The 15802-nt window shown below is 41.7% G+C and overlaps 1 long non-coding RNA gene across 1 annotated transcript; it reads left to right on the forward strand.

Annotated features, from left to right (window-relative positions):
* The first annotated feature begins 441 nt into the window (after positions 1-441).
* On the forward strand, positions 442-2821 carry LOC141043083 (uncharacterized). Its single transcript, XR_012205859.1, has 2 exons — positions 442-2307; positions 2414-2821. It is a non-coding gene; the product is annotated as an uncharacterized lncRNA (long non-coding RNA).
* Positions 2822-15802: the final 12981 nt, after the last annotated feature.

Below are 15802 nucleotides of genomic sequence, written 5' to 3' on the forward strand. Positions count from 1 at the left end.
AATTAAACATCCACTTACATAGGTGGCTACTACAACCATGGCATTTGCACACACCAAAGTAAACTATTACATGCATAATTACATAGGTGGCTACTACACACATGACATTTCCACACACCAATAAAGTAAACTATATATTACATGCATGATTAACTAGCATAAACGATCATCTGATCATCATCTACTTCTTGTGACGCTTGCTCTGATCGTGGCTCGATCCGGCCTCCTCGACTTGGGTAACGAGGCACTTCCTCATGTCAACGATCCGCCTGTGCATCTTGTAGCATGTGTACACGCTCTTGGCCGCGAACCTGAGGTGAGGTTCATCCAGTTGCCGCATCCAGGCCCTGTGCCAGGATAGGGGACTTGTTCTCTGGGCATCCTGCTTCATCTTTTCGTAGTAGGGGTCGATGATGGCCGAGGCGAGTTCGACCAGGGAGTCCTTCTTCGTGCTGACCTAGACCCTGTAGTGCTCACGGATTTTGACAAAGTTCTTGCAGGCCAAGCCCGTAACACTGAGCGCTTTTACATCGTCTTTGGTTTCCACCGTGGCGAACTTGTAGTCGGTGCTGTTGACAAACCTGTTGAAACGGTCGCAAGGCTGTGTGGCCATGCAGTAGTGGTAGATGAGGACATGATGGCGCACGCACAACTGGGCGACGACAACCTTCTGATCTATGCCGGGATGACCAGCGGTGTACTGGAGGTCGATGCCGACCATCTTGTACTTGTCTCGAGCAAGCAACTGCTCAACGTTGTTGATGTAGTCGTCCACCACGGCCGGGTCGATGGTGTACACCACCGAGAGATCCGTCTCCCTCGCGTGGGTCTCCACTCTATGCTCGCCGAACTCCATTGAAGCGCTGCTAGACATCCCCTCTCTATGTGTCGTCATGGGTGTGCTTGTTGTGTTGTGGGGCGCGATCGAAAGGTTGAAGAGACTAAGGTTATAATGGCAGCGGGAATTAAAGGGGAAGCCGGACGGCCAGGAATATCGGCAAGCCCTGATGGCAGTTCTAATTTACAGTGCGTAACTCCATCGTGCCGCACGTAACTGCATCGCGTGGCAACGCGCGCGGCGCAACCGCATGGATATGGGGGCCTCGACGTGATTGTGCGTACGCCCAACCGTTGACAGAGTGCGCGCAGAGGGACGCGAGCAGAGCGCTCCGCGGTTGCTTCAACGACGAGCAACCATATATATATATGATGGATCTATTCTAATAACAGCCCTTAAGACCTTATTCTTGATATGACGTACGCTATTCTCGTAACACTTCGGCACTGCAAAAAACCCCGATCCGAACCACAGGACACAGAAAAAGAAGAGCCAGCCCTACCCACCTCCTTCCTCCCTCCACTCCACCCCAACCTCTGCCCGCATCCACCCACTCCCGACCCACCTCCTTCCCCCGTTCTACCCCAAGCACACCTACCGGCGGTGGTTCCGGACCGGCAACTACCCTAGCGGCGGATCCGGGCCGCCTAGCCCCCTCCCCCCCTCAGCTTCTTCCCCACAGCCCCCAATCCCCACCCACTCCACGGCCAGAACCCCGCCCGAGGCCACCCATCCCCCGGCGACCTCCCCTGCAAGATCCTCACGCCTCCCGACCTCTACCTTCTTCCCCACTCTCCTCCGCCGCCCCCACATCCCTCCCGCCCCCGGCCAACTCCAACCTCCCGCCGCCCCCACCTCCCTCGTTGCCCCACGCCCACCTCGCTCCCAATCCGGCCAAATCCTCCCCCGTCGCCCCCACCTTCCTCGTCACCACCGGTGCGTCCCACAACGGCCGGCCGTCACACCCCACGCAACTACCTGGCGATGGACCCGCGCGGTTCCAGCCTCGCTGCGCCGCTAGGCGACCGGATCGAGTAGCAGACGGCCGCCACAAGTGCTCCCCTTGCCGAGGACACCTCGTCCACCCACCCATCTTCCTCCTTGCCGCGGGGCCACCGCGCCGGATCCGGTCGCTATCCTGAAATATGGACGGCCGTGCATCCCCCTCCCCCCCTTCCCTTCGTTGATTTCTCCCTCGCCGACAGGCCTCCCCTCCCCCATGGCCAGATCTGCCCACTGCCGGTGCTGCGGCCCTGCCTTCCCCATCCGACGCCACAACCAGCCCGCCCCGGTACATTCCTCCTCTGAACTGCACAACGTGCAGTGCGGGCGGGCGTGGTGTGAGGTGCAGCTCGCCCGGCATGCAGGTTGTCCCCCAGTGCGGGCACCTTAGAGCATCTCCAGTAGTACCCCTAAACCCCCAAATCTGTAAAAATATAACTGCTTTTTTACAGTTTGGACAGAAAAAAGTGCGTAGACTAGACCCCTTTAACTACTTTAAGAGTTTGAGGATTTGAGGGTTCTACTAGACATGCTCTAACCTGCATCCTGGCACTCCTTGTTGTTCACCTGCAGTTCAGAGGAAGTGCACCCTAACCGCAACAGAGGAATTCACTTGTCGTGGTGAGGGCATTGTTCCCTCGAGATTCAGTTTGCGGGCGTTCTGCCGCCAGGGGTTAGTTCAGTCAGTGCGCCAGCGATGGTGCTCGAGCGCCGCGTGCAGCTCGGTTGCGACCCCCATGCAGTCCGGCTGAGTCGCTGGTGGTGCAGTTTGTAGATGGTGGACACGCAGACAGCGACTGACTTGTTTGCATTATTCAGATTTTGTTTTGTACTAGTTCAGTACAGCAGAAATCCTCCGCATGTGTAGTTTTTTTCTGAGGGAAAGTAGTGCACTTCCTTCTCGAGACTACCTACACCTCTTCGGGGCGACAGTGCAGTTTGGTGCATTTTTATTTGCAGTGCATTTCGCTTTGGGCGTCAGTGGGGTGCAGCTGGATGTTCCACCGGCGAGCGTGCTTGCACTCCGGTGGCACGAGGCTTGTGGTCGGATGTGCAATGACCAAAATAGCACGGTTGGGTCACCGGTGTAGTAAGCAGGCGCGTGAGAGGACGTCGGGCGTGTAGTTTGGTTTTGGCCATGCGACGCTGTTGTACGGATGCGTGAGTCAGAGCATCTCCAGCCGTTGAGCCTCTCAGGAGGCATTTTTTTTCCCGCCTGGGGGCTGCCGGCGAAATTTTTTCCCTGGCAACGAGAAAATGTCCACTCGTTGCCCCCCACGCACTTATCCACTCGTCACCGCAGGGCAGGCCGCCTTCGCCTCGCCTGCCGCTCGCCGCCTCCGCCCTCGGCCCTCCTGCTCGCCGCCCTCGCCATGGCACTGCTCGCTGCCACGGACAGCAGCGTGGACTCCATCCCCTTCGCCGGAGACCAGGCGCTCCGCCCTGGGCCGCAGCAGGAGCAGGACCAGCGCGGCCTGTCGGGCGTGTCGAGCAACTCGACCAGCCATGGCTTCTGGACCTGGCGCATGGCGCCCGTCCCACCAGCGCTTGAGCGGGCCACCACGTACTCGGCGGCGAGCGACGACGCTGACCGGGTCCGCCGGAACGCCCACTCGGCGGACGCGAAGGAGATGGGCTGGATCTTGCGAGGATGGTGGCCATGGCGCCCAAGCGAGGAGGAAGGAGATGGTCCGCGAGCCCTGCCCCGGCCATGCGCGCTGTGTGGAAGGAAAGGGAGAGGAGAGGAGAAAGAAAATAAAGAAAGGGGAGGAGAGAGGAGAGAGAGAGGGAAGAGAGAGGGGCTGACGAGTGGCCCTGTGCATGCAAAAGTCATCTGTCGACGTCCCCAGCCGCCCCCCGGGGGGCTGGGTTTGGGGTGGTAGCGCCGGCCGTAAATCTCGCGAAATCCGGCGAAAAACGTCTCTGGGGCCCGAGTGGTTTTTTTTTTGCCCGCCGGCGTCCAAAAAGTGCCTTGGGGAGGCTTCCTGGGGGGTCGACTGGAGATGCTCTCGTGCATTTTACTTGGTGTGCGCTGCGCAGGAGGTTCTCGCAGCTGGCCCATGCAGTTCGCCAGTGGAAGAACATGCCGTTGCCCTTGGTGCAGTTCGCTGGTTGACCATTGCGGTTAACAAAAAGTTAGGGTTCAGTTTTGCAGTGAAGTTTTAATGCAGTTCATTTTTATTTTGCATTTTGAATGACACTTTCCTCGATTGTGAATGACACTCGTCCCCAGTAGTTTCATGTGTTTTCAAAAAAAAATTGTGCTACCAAAGAGGTTCACTACTCGTCTTCAAGCAGCTCATAAGTCATATTTTGAAGCTCACTTTGTTCTCTCATGCAGCTTGTTATAAAACTCCTTCATGATTCCCTTGGTAAACATAAACCAAAACATCTCAAAGAAGCTCGCTTCTTATTAGATGTAGTTCACTCGCTCACTCGCTTGGTCAACGCGTGTAAAAAATTAATAAGTATGAGAAAAAGACAACAAGAACTCATGAGGTTCACTTTGGGTAGTGTTACGGTTCACTTTCGGAAGTGTTGTGGTCCACTCTCGTTCGAAAAAAAAGTTAAAAAAAGACAACAAAAACTTGTGCGAGAAAGTTTATGTCCGACAAAAAGAAATCATGAAGTTCACTTGACTGCCTGATGCAGTGTGGTTTTCCGTTTGAAGAAGTGCGGTCTTCTGTCCGATGAAAGGTCCACTCGCTTGGTCAACGCGCGTAAAAAAATAATAATTATGAAAAAAAGACAACAAGAACTCATGAGGTTCACTTTGAGTAGTGTTACGGTTCACTTTCGGAAGTGTTGTGGTCCACTCGTTCGAAAAAAAAGTTGAAAAAAAGACAACAAAAACTTGTGCGAGAAAGTTTATGTCCGACAAAAAGAAATCATGAAGTTCACTTGACTGTCTGCTGCAGTGCGGTTTTCCTTTTGAAGCAGTGCATTTTTCTGTCCGATGAAGTACACACGACGATTTTGGTCTCGTGAAAAACAGAGTGTCCGCTTTTCGGTAAAATCAAAACCGCTCTTAAACCGTAAGGATTAGAGAGAGTGTTCTAGATGAAAAAGTTGCGTCTCGTCGATATCTTTCCAACGGCCTATGATTTGAATCATTTCGACCAGCGGTTCGGAAAAATTTAGCGAAAAACCGCCGCTGCCACTAGTCGTCCGCCGCATGATTTCTAAAATTAACTTAAAACCGTAAGAAATCTCAGAAACGTTACCACATACGTAAGTTGCGCCTCGTCCATAGCTTTTCAACGGCGTATTGCACGCATCGTTTCGACAAACGGTTAAAAAACTGAAACGAAAACAGTACCGAAATTTTGAAAAAAATTGAAAAACAGAATTCCGCGATTTAGTAAATTTGAAACTGCTCTTAAACCGTAATGAATTAGAGAAAATAATAGATATGAAAAAGATGCGCCTCGACAATATCTTTCCAACGGTGTATCATTTGCTTCATTCCGACGAGCGGTTTAAAAAAAAGAGCAAAAAAACGCTCGCTGCCACTTGTCGTGGGCCGCACCATTTTCGAAAATGCTCTCAAACCGCGAGGAATCTCGGAAAGTGTTCAACATGGCGAAGTTGCGCCTAATCCATAGCTTTTCAACGGTATATTACACGCATCGTTTCGACAACGGTTAGAAAACTAGAGCGAAAATAGTACTGAAAATTTCGGAAAATTTGAAAAAACAGAATTCCGCGATTTAGTAAATTTGAAATTGCTCTTAAAACGTAACGAATTAGAGAAAATAATAGATATGTAAAAGATGCGCCTCGACGATATCTATCTAACGGTGTATAGTTTTCTTCATTCCGACGAGCGGTTTAGAAAAAAACACGAAAAAACGCTCGCTGCCACTCTTTGTGGGCCGCACCGTTTTGAAACTGCTCTTAAACCGCGGGGAATCTCGAAAAGTGTTCAACATGGTGAAGTTGCGCCTAATCCGTAGCTTTCCAACGGTATATTACACGCCTCATTCCGATAAGCGGTTAAAAAATTAGAGCGAAAATAGTACCGAAAAAACACTACGCGCAGTTTTTCCGACACGAAGTTCACTAGTCTGTGTAATGCAGTGCTCTTGCTAAAGAAAGTGCAGTGCCCTCGCGTTGAGCATGCAGTGCGGAAGTGTTATCAGAATAACTATTCTGATAATATTATCAGAATAGACGGGCTGTATATATATATACATATATATATATATATATATATATATATATATATATATATATATAGTAGCACTATTCTGATCCTGGGATCAGAATAGTTATTTGGATCACGGCGTGCCCTATAAAGGCCCGATGAGATGCTTCCGAACTAGTCGAACCCGTGCGGCCATGATTCCCACACCCGCATCCCCTCGATCCCGTTCCTACCCCCCCACCCCTCGACCCCGTCCCACCCCACGGCCACCCTCCCGAAGCGCGCCACCACCGCCCCCACCCCACGGCGTGCAGCTCCCGGCCTTCCAGCGAGCCGCCGCCCCGGCCCCCGGTGCACCGCCTCCGTTCTTCCCAGCGCGCCGCCGCCCTGCCCCATGGAGCCCAGCCGCTCCGCCCTCCACCGCCTGATCTCCGCCGCCCACCGGACCTGACAAGTAGCGCCATCCTTGGCCACAGATAGGGGTTGCGGCCTTCTCGGGGCGCCGCCATGACCTTCCCCGGCTCCGCCCTCCGCTGCTCGTCCATGCTGGAGCTGCCCCCCGCTTGGATCTGGCCCCGCACAGCCCCCTCGCCTGGATTTGGCCCCGGCGCCGCCCCACTCCTACATCCGGCTGTCGTGCAACCCCCGCGCCTGGGTCCGGCCGCCACCGTGCACTCGCCCCACTCCTAGGTCCGGCAGCCGCGCCGCCCCCGCGCTTGGGTCCAACCATCAGCACCCCCACCCACTGGCACACGAGCGCCGGCATCCACCGCCAGTCCCCAAGCACACCGCCCAAGGGCCCACGCCCCATCCCCCGACACTATCCTGCCTCGCTGGCACACCATGGACGTCTTCCTCTTCTGCCTAGAACTTCTTCTGCAACCTCTTGCCTTGTCGGCGTTCCTCTTGCCAGCCAGTCCATCTTGCACATGCAGGTGGCCTCGCTGGCGCACCATGGACGTCCCCGCTGCTGGCAAACGGCAAAAAAAAAGGATTGGCCGATCTAGTCGAGCAAGCTGTGGAAGAACAACTCGACTTGTGTATGCTTTTTTTTTTCTCTAATATGGCTGATTGCCACTGTCGCTGTTGTCGGTTTTTTGCTCACATCCACTGTATTTGTTTGATGTAATGCGTGAGAACTAGCCTGGGAATAGATGCAGTATGTTGCCGGAGTTTGTGCAACTTTTAGTCAAATAGAAATTTTTGATGAAATGCACACAGTTGTTGTTCGGCAGTGAAATTCATAGTCTTTCCATTACCCATTTAACTTTTTCGAAGTTTAATACTGTCAAAAAGAATGAAAGTAAATATATTATACTTTGAAAAAGAAAATGGAACACCGGAATCATATGGTGCTGTCATATATAACCAACAGAGGAGTTCAAAGAATCTTAACTTGTTGCATTTCATAAAAAAAAACAGTGGAAAAGCATGAACTAGCTAGGTGTACGAGTTCAAATATGTATCATATCATCAACTTGAAAACAGTATGTCATTCGCAAAACATTTGGGGAGAATATGAAAAAGTGTGATATTACATTGCATTAAAAAATAGAGTTTTACAAAAAAGCTCACGGGATGTTGATGTTTTAAAAATCCAGAAGTTAAAAAAAAATTGATCAAGAAGTTCAAATAAAAAAGAGGAACAATTCAAAATAATTTCTAAAAAAAGGTTTTCCCATTCTAAAAAAACTAGAAGTTCAAATTAAAATATCGGTGCGGTCCAATGTTTATAAAAAAAGGTTTTTCATATTACTAACCAATAAAATTAAGAAATTCAAATTTAAAAAAAAGGTAAAGTTAGATGTCATTTAAAAATTTAGATTTTTCTCATTATTAAAATAATAAAACCAAGAAGCTCAAATTTAAAAAATGGTGATGTTCGATGTCTGTAAAAAAGGATTTTGAGCAAAGAATGATTCCCCCCATTCAAAAAAAATATAGGAGTTGAAATTAAAATAACAATGTAGTCCAAAGTTTAAAAAAATCCAAAATTTTACTTTTCAAAATTAATAAAAACCTAGAAGTTCAATTTAGAATAAAAGATCATTTGATTTCATCGTTTAAAAAAATCCGAGAAGTTCAGTTCAAGAAACCTAAGAAGTTCGAATTTTAAAACACAGATTTTCCATGCTACTAAATAAATAAAAATCAAGAAGTTCAAATAAAATAACGGAGAAGTATACGAAAAAATTAAATTATTTCCGTTTCTAGGAAAAATAAAATTAGGAAATTTTAATTTAATTTTTTGTTTGATGCTTATTTGAAAACATATTTTTTCTAAGAATAAGACTAAGAAGTTCAAATTAAAGTAATAGAGAATGTCGAAGTATATAAAAAGCTTAGATTTTTTCTTGTTACTAAAGGAACAACCAAAAAAGTTTAAAAGTGTTGATGTTTATTAAAAAATCTAGGATTTACATTTCTAAAAAAACAAAGATATCCATTTTTGTTAAATTATCAATGATGAAGTTCAAATTGAAAAGGTAGTCAAATTTGATGTTTATTTAAAAATCATAAACAAAAACTTTACTCAAAAATAAAAAAGATGAAGTTCAAATTGAAATAACAAAGAAGTTCAGAGTTTATTAAAACCTAGGATTTACGTGTTAAAAAAAACACAACTCCATTTTTTTGCATTGTTAAGAACAACTCATAAACGAAAAAAATGGTGAAGTTCAAATAATATATAAATAATTTTCCCTATTTTAAAAAAACTAGAAGTTTAAATTAAAATAACGGAGTGGTTCAATGTTTGTAAAACTAGAATTTTCCCGTTACTAACCAAAAACTAAGAAGTTCAAATTTTAAAAATGGTGAAGTTCAATGCATATAAAAAATCAGAATTTTCTCATTATTAAACGAATAAAACTTAGAAGTTTAAATTTTAGAACATCTTGATGGTTAGATGTGTGTTAAAACCATGTGAGTGTATGTGTGTGTAGGTGCGAGGCAAGACAAAAGTTCGGATGAGGAAAAGGTAATAAAATGAAACCTAAAATTTTTCATTGCAACAAGTTCCCAAATAAAAGGAACACACCGTCGAAATATCCACAAATGGAAGGTCAAATAAAATTTAAAAAATGTTCAAAAAATGTAATTAGAAAATGGATTTCCCAGTTTCTAAAACATATCTAGAAGTTCAAATTAAATTAACATAGAACTTCGGAGTATATTTAAACATAGGATTTACATTAACATTTTTTAAAACAACTCATGAAACGAAAACCTAGGATTTCTAACGGTTATTTCAATTAGTGTTTTAGAAGTTGAAATTGAAAACAACCAGCGGTTCAACTACTACATAGAGTGTGTTTCATATAAGGAAAAAGAATAAATAGACAAAGTCTAAAAAGAGTTTTGCTAGAAGTTCACGTGGTCGGTCCTGGAAGTTTAGAAATGTGTTTTAAAATAATTCTCTCAATCCATGCTCTACATGAAAAGTTCCTCCTATTCAACAACTTTCCTAATAGTATATAAAAAAAATCTTATACAAAAAAGGTAAAACAAAATTGTGTAAGTTGTTCGAAAAGAAAAGTTTAACCGCACAAGAAAAAATCATGTCTTTTTATAGGTTCCTAATGGTACACCATTTGTGCAACTCCGACAGAACGGGTGATATTACGAACAAAAATATGTAACCGAAATTCAATGTGAAAACGACGAGCAGTTCAAGTACAACACGGAATGCGTTTCAGATGAGAATAAAAGAATAAAAAACTAAAAGCCTAAAATGGTTGTTGCAAGAAGTTCACGTGCTCTGCGTGGGGAAGTTCAAAAATTCTTGTGAGAGAGGTTCATCTTGTATTTCCATGTTCGAAAACACAAAAAAGAATTTTTTTTTGAGTCTTAAAATAATTCTCTCAATCCACAAAGAAGTTCAGTTAGTATTTACGAGCAATTTGAATTCAAAAAGAAAAAAATTCAAATTATATAAATGGAAAAGGTTCGTGTACTACATGGTGTGTGTTTAATATGAGAAAAATGAATTAAAAAGGAAGGTCCAATTTTGTTGTTGTTATAAGTTCAAGTCCTCGGTCGGAGAAACTTAAAAAAATTATTGTGAGAGAGGTTTGTACAAAAGGAGTATCATTTGTGTAACACTGACGAATGGATGACAAGATTACAAACGAAAATACGTCACAGAAATTCAACGTAAAAACAGCGGGAAGTTCACCTACTACACTAAATGAATTTCAGATGAAAAACTTTTAAAATCGTCACGAGTATGAAAAAATGATCAACACGGGAAAATTGCGTGTTTACAACAGCTTTCCATCGGTATATCACTAGCTCAATTCCAGTGAGTGTTCCGGTGAGTGGATGGAGAGCTACGGGCAAAAAAAGCACATGAAAAACAGAGTGAAGTTCAAGTAGACATGCCGAGAAGTTCAGGTTCTTCACGCGGTGCATTTTCGAAGAATCTGTTTCGCGATAAAGGCAGAACGAATGATCTCGCCATTTTCGAAATTACTTGAAAACGGCTAGGAATCATAGAAAACCATGAACATGAAAAAGTTTCGCATTTTCCTTAGCTTTTCAACGATATATTATTTGCCCCATTCCTATAAAGTTTGTAGAAATTATGGCGAAAATACGTTTTTAGATATTTTCAAAATTGACTTAAAACAGTGAGGAATTGGGAGAAACAATATATACAAAAAAGTTTCACATTTCCTCAAGCTTTCCAACGCCATATCATTTGCTACATTCGGACGTACGGTTAAAACATTAGCCCAAAAATACGAACTCGTTGCAACTTGGAGCGTTTTATAAATCACTTTTAAACCGTTCAAAATTAGAAAAAACTTTCAACATGAAAATGTATCGCATTTTCATAAGCTTTCCAACGCCATATCATTTGCCTCAATTGGATTAGCCATTTACAAATGACATCAAAAATACGGACTCGGCTGTTCGGTTTGCGAAATTTTACGATTTTGCAAATTACTCTTTAACCGTAGGGAATTAGAGAAAACTTTCAACATGTGGAAGGAGCGGTTTTGCAGCAGCTTTGCAACACCATATTATTTGCCTCATTCCGATAAACGGTTTTAAATTGCGATCGAAAATACGATTCATGTTTTTTATATGAAGAAAAAACGGTTTTCAAAACTACTCTTAAACCGCTTACATTTTGCAAATAATTTAACTTGGGTCATGATATTGGTGTCCATAGCTTTCCAACGGTATATCGCAAGCCCCATTTGGGCAATGTTGGCGGAAGTTCAACCTAGCAGTCGGAGAAGTTCAGGTCGAACAACTCGGCCAGTAAAATTGCAAAAAACGCAATTTCATCACGACCCGAGAGCAAAATCCGCCAACGAGCGAGATTTCTATTTAATACCGGTATTTAGTTGGTAAAAAACGTTTGTAGATTACACTAACATCATATAGAACACGGCTAACTAGAATAATTCGCGGAGGAAGCCACGGTTGCGAAGATAGCCCGAAGGTCGGGTTCGTATAGAGGGAAGTTCAGACGCGTTACTCAGGCAGTTCAGGTTGTGTTGGCGGGATCAGAATAATATGATCTAGAAGTTCAAATAAAAAAGAGGAACAATTCAAAAGAATTTCTAAAAAATAGTTTTCCCATTCTAAAAAAACTAGAAGTTCAAATTAAAATATCGGTGCTGTCCAATGTTTGTAAAAAATGGTTTTTATATTACTAACCAATAAAATTAAGAAATTCAAATTTTAAAAAATGGTAAAGTTAGATGTCTATTAAAAATTTAGATTTTTCTCATTATTAAAATAATAAAACCAAGAAGTTCAAATTTAAAAAATGGTGATGTTCGATGTTTGTAAAAAAGGATTTTGAGCAAAGAATGATTTCCCCCATTCAAAAAAAATATTGGAGTTGAAATTAAAATAACGGTGTAGTCCAAAGTTTAAAAAAAAATCCAAAATTTTACTTTTCAAAATTAGTAAAAACCTAGAAGTTCAATTTAGAATAAAAATCATTTGATTTTCATCGTTTAAAAAAATCCGAGAAGTTCAGTTCAAGAAACCTAAGAAGTCCGAATTTTAAAACACAGATTTTCCATGCTGCTAAACAAATAAAAATCGAGAAGTTCAAATAAAATAACGGAGAAGTATACGGAAAAATTAAATTATTTCCGTTTCTAGGAAAAATAAAAGTAGGAAATTTTAATTTTAAAATTTTGTTTGATGCTTATTTGAAAACATATTTTTCTAAGAATAAGACTAAGAAGTTCAAATTAAAGTAATAGAGAAGTTCAAAGTATATAAAAAGCTTAGATTTTTTCTCGTTACTAAAGGAACAACCAAAAAAGTGTAAAAGTGTTGATGTTTATTAAAAAATCTAGGATTTTCATTTCTAAAAAAACAAAGATATCCATTTTTGTTAAATTATCAATGATGAAGTTCAAATTGAAAAGGTAGTCAAATTTGATGTTTATTTAAAAATCGTAAACAAAAACTTTACTCAAAAATAAAAAAGATGAAGTTCAAATTGAAATAACAAAGAAGTTCAGAGTTTATTAAAACCTAGGATTTACGTGTTAAAAAAAACACAACTCCACTTTTTGCATTGTTAAGAACAACTCATAAACGAAAAAAATGGTGAAGTTCAAATAATATATAAATAATTTTCCCTATTTTTAAAAAACTAGATGTTTAAATTAAAATAACGGAGTGGTTCAATGTTTGTAAAACTAGAATTTTCCCGTTACTAACCAAAAACTAAGAAGTTCAAATTTTAAAAATGGTGAAGTTCAATGCCTAAAAAAAAATCAGAATTTTCTCATTATTAAACGAATAAAACTTAGAAGTTTAAATTTTAGAACATCTTGATGGTTAGATGTGTGTTAAAACCATGTGAGTGTATGTGTGCATAGGTGCGAGGCAACACAAAAGTTCGGATGAGGAAAAGGTAATAAAATGAAACCTAAATTTTTTCATTACAACAAGTTCCCAAATAAAAGGAACACACCGTCGAAATATCCACAAATGGAAGGTCAAATAAAATTAAAAAAATGTTCAAAAAATGTAATTAGAAAATGGATTTCCCCGTTTCTAAAACATATCTAGAAGTTCAAATTAAATTAACATAGAACTTCGGAGTATATTAAAACATAGGATTTACATTAGCATTTTTTAAAACAACTCATGAAATGAAAACCTAGGATTTCTAACGGTTATTTCAATTAGTGTTTTAGAAGTTGAAATTGAAAACAACCAGCGGTTCAACTACTACATAGAGTGTGTTTCATATAAGGAAAAAGAATAAATAGACAAAGTCTAAAAAGATTTTTGCTAGAAGTTCACGTGGTCGGCCCTGGAAGTTTAGAAATGTGTTTTAAAATAATTCTCTCAATCCATGCTATACATGAAAAGTTCCTCCTATTCAACAACTTTCCTAATAGTATATATAAAAAATCTTATACAAAAAAGGTAAAACAAAATTGTGTAAATTGTTCGAAAAGAAAAGTTTAACCGCACAAGAAAAAATCATGTCTTTTCAATAGGTTCCTAATGGTACACCATTTGTGCAACTCCGACAGAACGGGTGATATTACGAACAAAAATATGTAACCGAAATTCAATGTGAAAACGACGAGCAGTTCAACTACAACACGGAATGCGTTTCAGATGAGAATAAAAGAATAAAAAACTAAAAGCATAAAATGGTTGTTGCAAGAAGTTCACGTGCTCTGCGTGGGGAAGTTCAAAAATTCTTGTGAGAGAGGTTCATCTTGTATTTCCATGTTCGAAAACACAAAAAGAAATTGTTTTTTTGAGTTTTAAAATAATTCTCTCAATCCACAAAGAAGTTCAGTTATTATTTACGAGCAATTTGAATTCAAAAAGAAAATAAAAAATTCAAATTATATAAATGGAAAAGGTTCATGTACTACATGGTGTGTGTTTAATATGAGAAAAATGAATTAAAAGGAAGGTCCAATTTTGTTGTTGTTATAAGTTCAAGTCCTCGGTCGGAGAAAGTTAAAAAAAATTATTGTGAGAGAGGTTTGTACAAAAGGAATATAATTTGTGTAACACTGACGAATGGATGACAAAATTACAAACGAAAATACGTCACAGAAGTTCAACGTAAAAACAGCAGGATTCACCTACTACACTAAATGAATTTCAGATGAAAAACTTCTAAAATCGTCGCGAGTATGAAAAAATGATCAACACGGGAAAATTGCGTGTTTACAACAGCTTTCCATCGGTATATCACTAGCTCAATTCCAGTGAGTGTTCCGGTAAGTGGATGGAGAGCTACGGGCAAAAAAAGCACGTGAAAAACAGAGTGAAGTTCAAGTAGACATGCCGAGAAGTTCAGGTTCTTCACGCGGTGCATTTTCGAAGAATTTGTTTCGCGATAAAGGCAGAACGAATGATCTCGCCATTTTCGAAATTACTTGAAAACGGCTAGGAATCATAGAAAACCATCAACATGAAAAAGTTTCGCATTTTCCTTAGCTTTTCAACGATATATTATTTGCCCCATTCCGATAGACATTTTCAAAATTGATTTAAAACAGTGAGGAATTGGGAGAAACAATATATACAAAAAAGTTTCACATTTCCTCAAGCTTTCCAACGCCATATCATTTGCTACATTCGGACGTACGGTTAAAAAATTAGCTCAAAAATACAAACTCGGTGCAACTTGGACCGTTTTATAAATCACTTTTAAACCGTTCAAAATTAGAAAACATTTTCAACATGAAAATGTAGCGCATTTTCATAAGCTTTCCAACGCCATATCATTTGCCTCAATTGGATTAGCCGTTTACAAATGACATCGAAAATACGGACCAGGCTGTTCGGTTTGTGAAATTTTACGATTTTGCAAATTACCCTTTAACCGTAGGGAATTAGAGAAAACTTTCAACATGTGGAAGGAGCGGTTTTGCAGCAGCTTCCAATGCCATATTATTTGCCTCATTCCGATAAATGGTTTTAAAATGCGATCGAAAATACGATTCACGTTTTTTGTATGAAGAAAAAATGGTTTTCAAAACTGCTCTTAAATCGCTTACATTTTGCAAAAAAAATTACTTGGGTCATGCTATTGGTGTCCATAGATTTCCAACGGTATATCGCAAGCCCCATTTGGGCAATGTTGGCGGAAGTTCAACCTAGCACTGGGAGAAGTTCAGGTCGAACAACTCGGCCAGTAAAATTGCAAAAAACGCAATTTCATCACGACCCGAGAGCAAAATCCGCCAACGAGCGAGATTTCTATTTAATACCGGTATTTAGTTGCTAAAAAACGTTTGTAGATTACACTAACATCATATAGAACATGACTAACCCGAATAATTCGCGGGGGAAGCCACGGCCCGAAGGTCGGGTTCGTATAGAGGGAAGTTCAGGCGTGTTACTCAGACAGTTCAGGTTGTGATCAGAAATTATTCTGATCCCGTGATCAGAATAGTGTTTATATATATATATATAGCTGTTGGACACGCAAGGAAAAGATGTCCACAAGCCGAGCGCGCCGACGGACGCGAGCAGAGCGCGTCGCGGTGCCTAACGGCGAGCACTGCGCGCTGCGGCACCTAACGGCGGGATAGACCCTCATTCAAGCCAATCAACATGTGTTCAAAAAACAAAAATTATCAAAAAGTAACGAGATAGACACCGGCAACACAACTTATAAATTGACGAATGGAGTACTAGTTACAGTGATGCATATAATTAAGCAAAGGGATCGCACATGTCTGTATTGACTGGAACGAGAATGCAATAGCACAATAAGAATTAAGGCCACAATGATGCGATCACAGTGGTGGTTACAGGAGGCAAGAAGAATGATGCATCCATCAACGCACGAC

This window comes from Aegilops tauschii, chromosome 1 (assembly GCF_002575655.3).
Source record: "Aegilops tauschii subsp. strangulata cultivar AL8/78 chromosome 1, Aet v6.0, whole genome shotgun sequence".
Lineage (NCBI taxonomy): Eukaryota > Viridiplantae > Streptophyta > Magnoliopsida > Poales > Poaceae > Aegilops > Aegilops tauschii.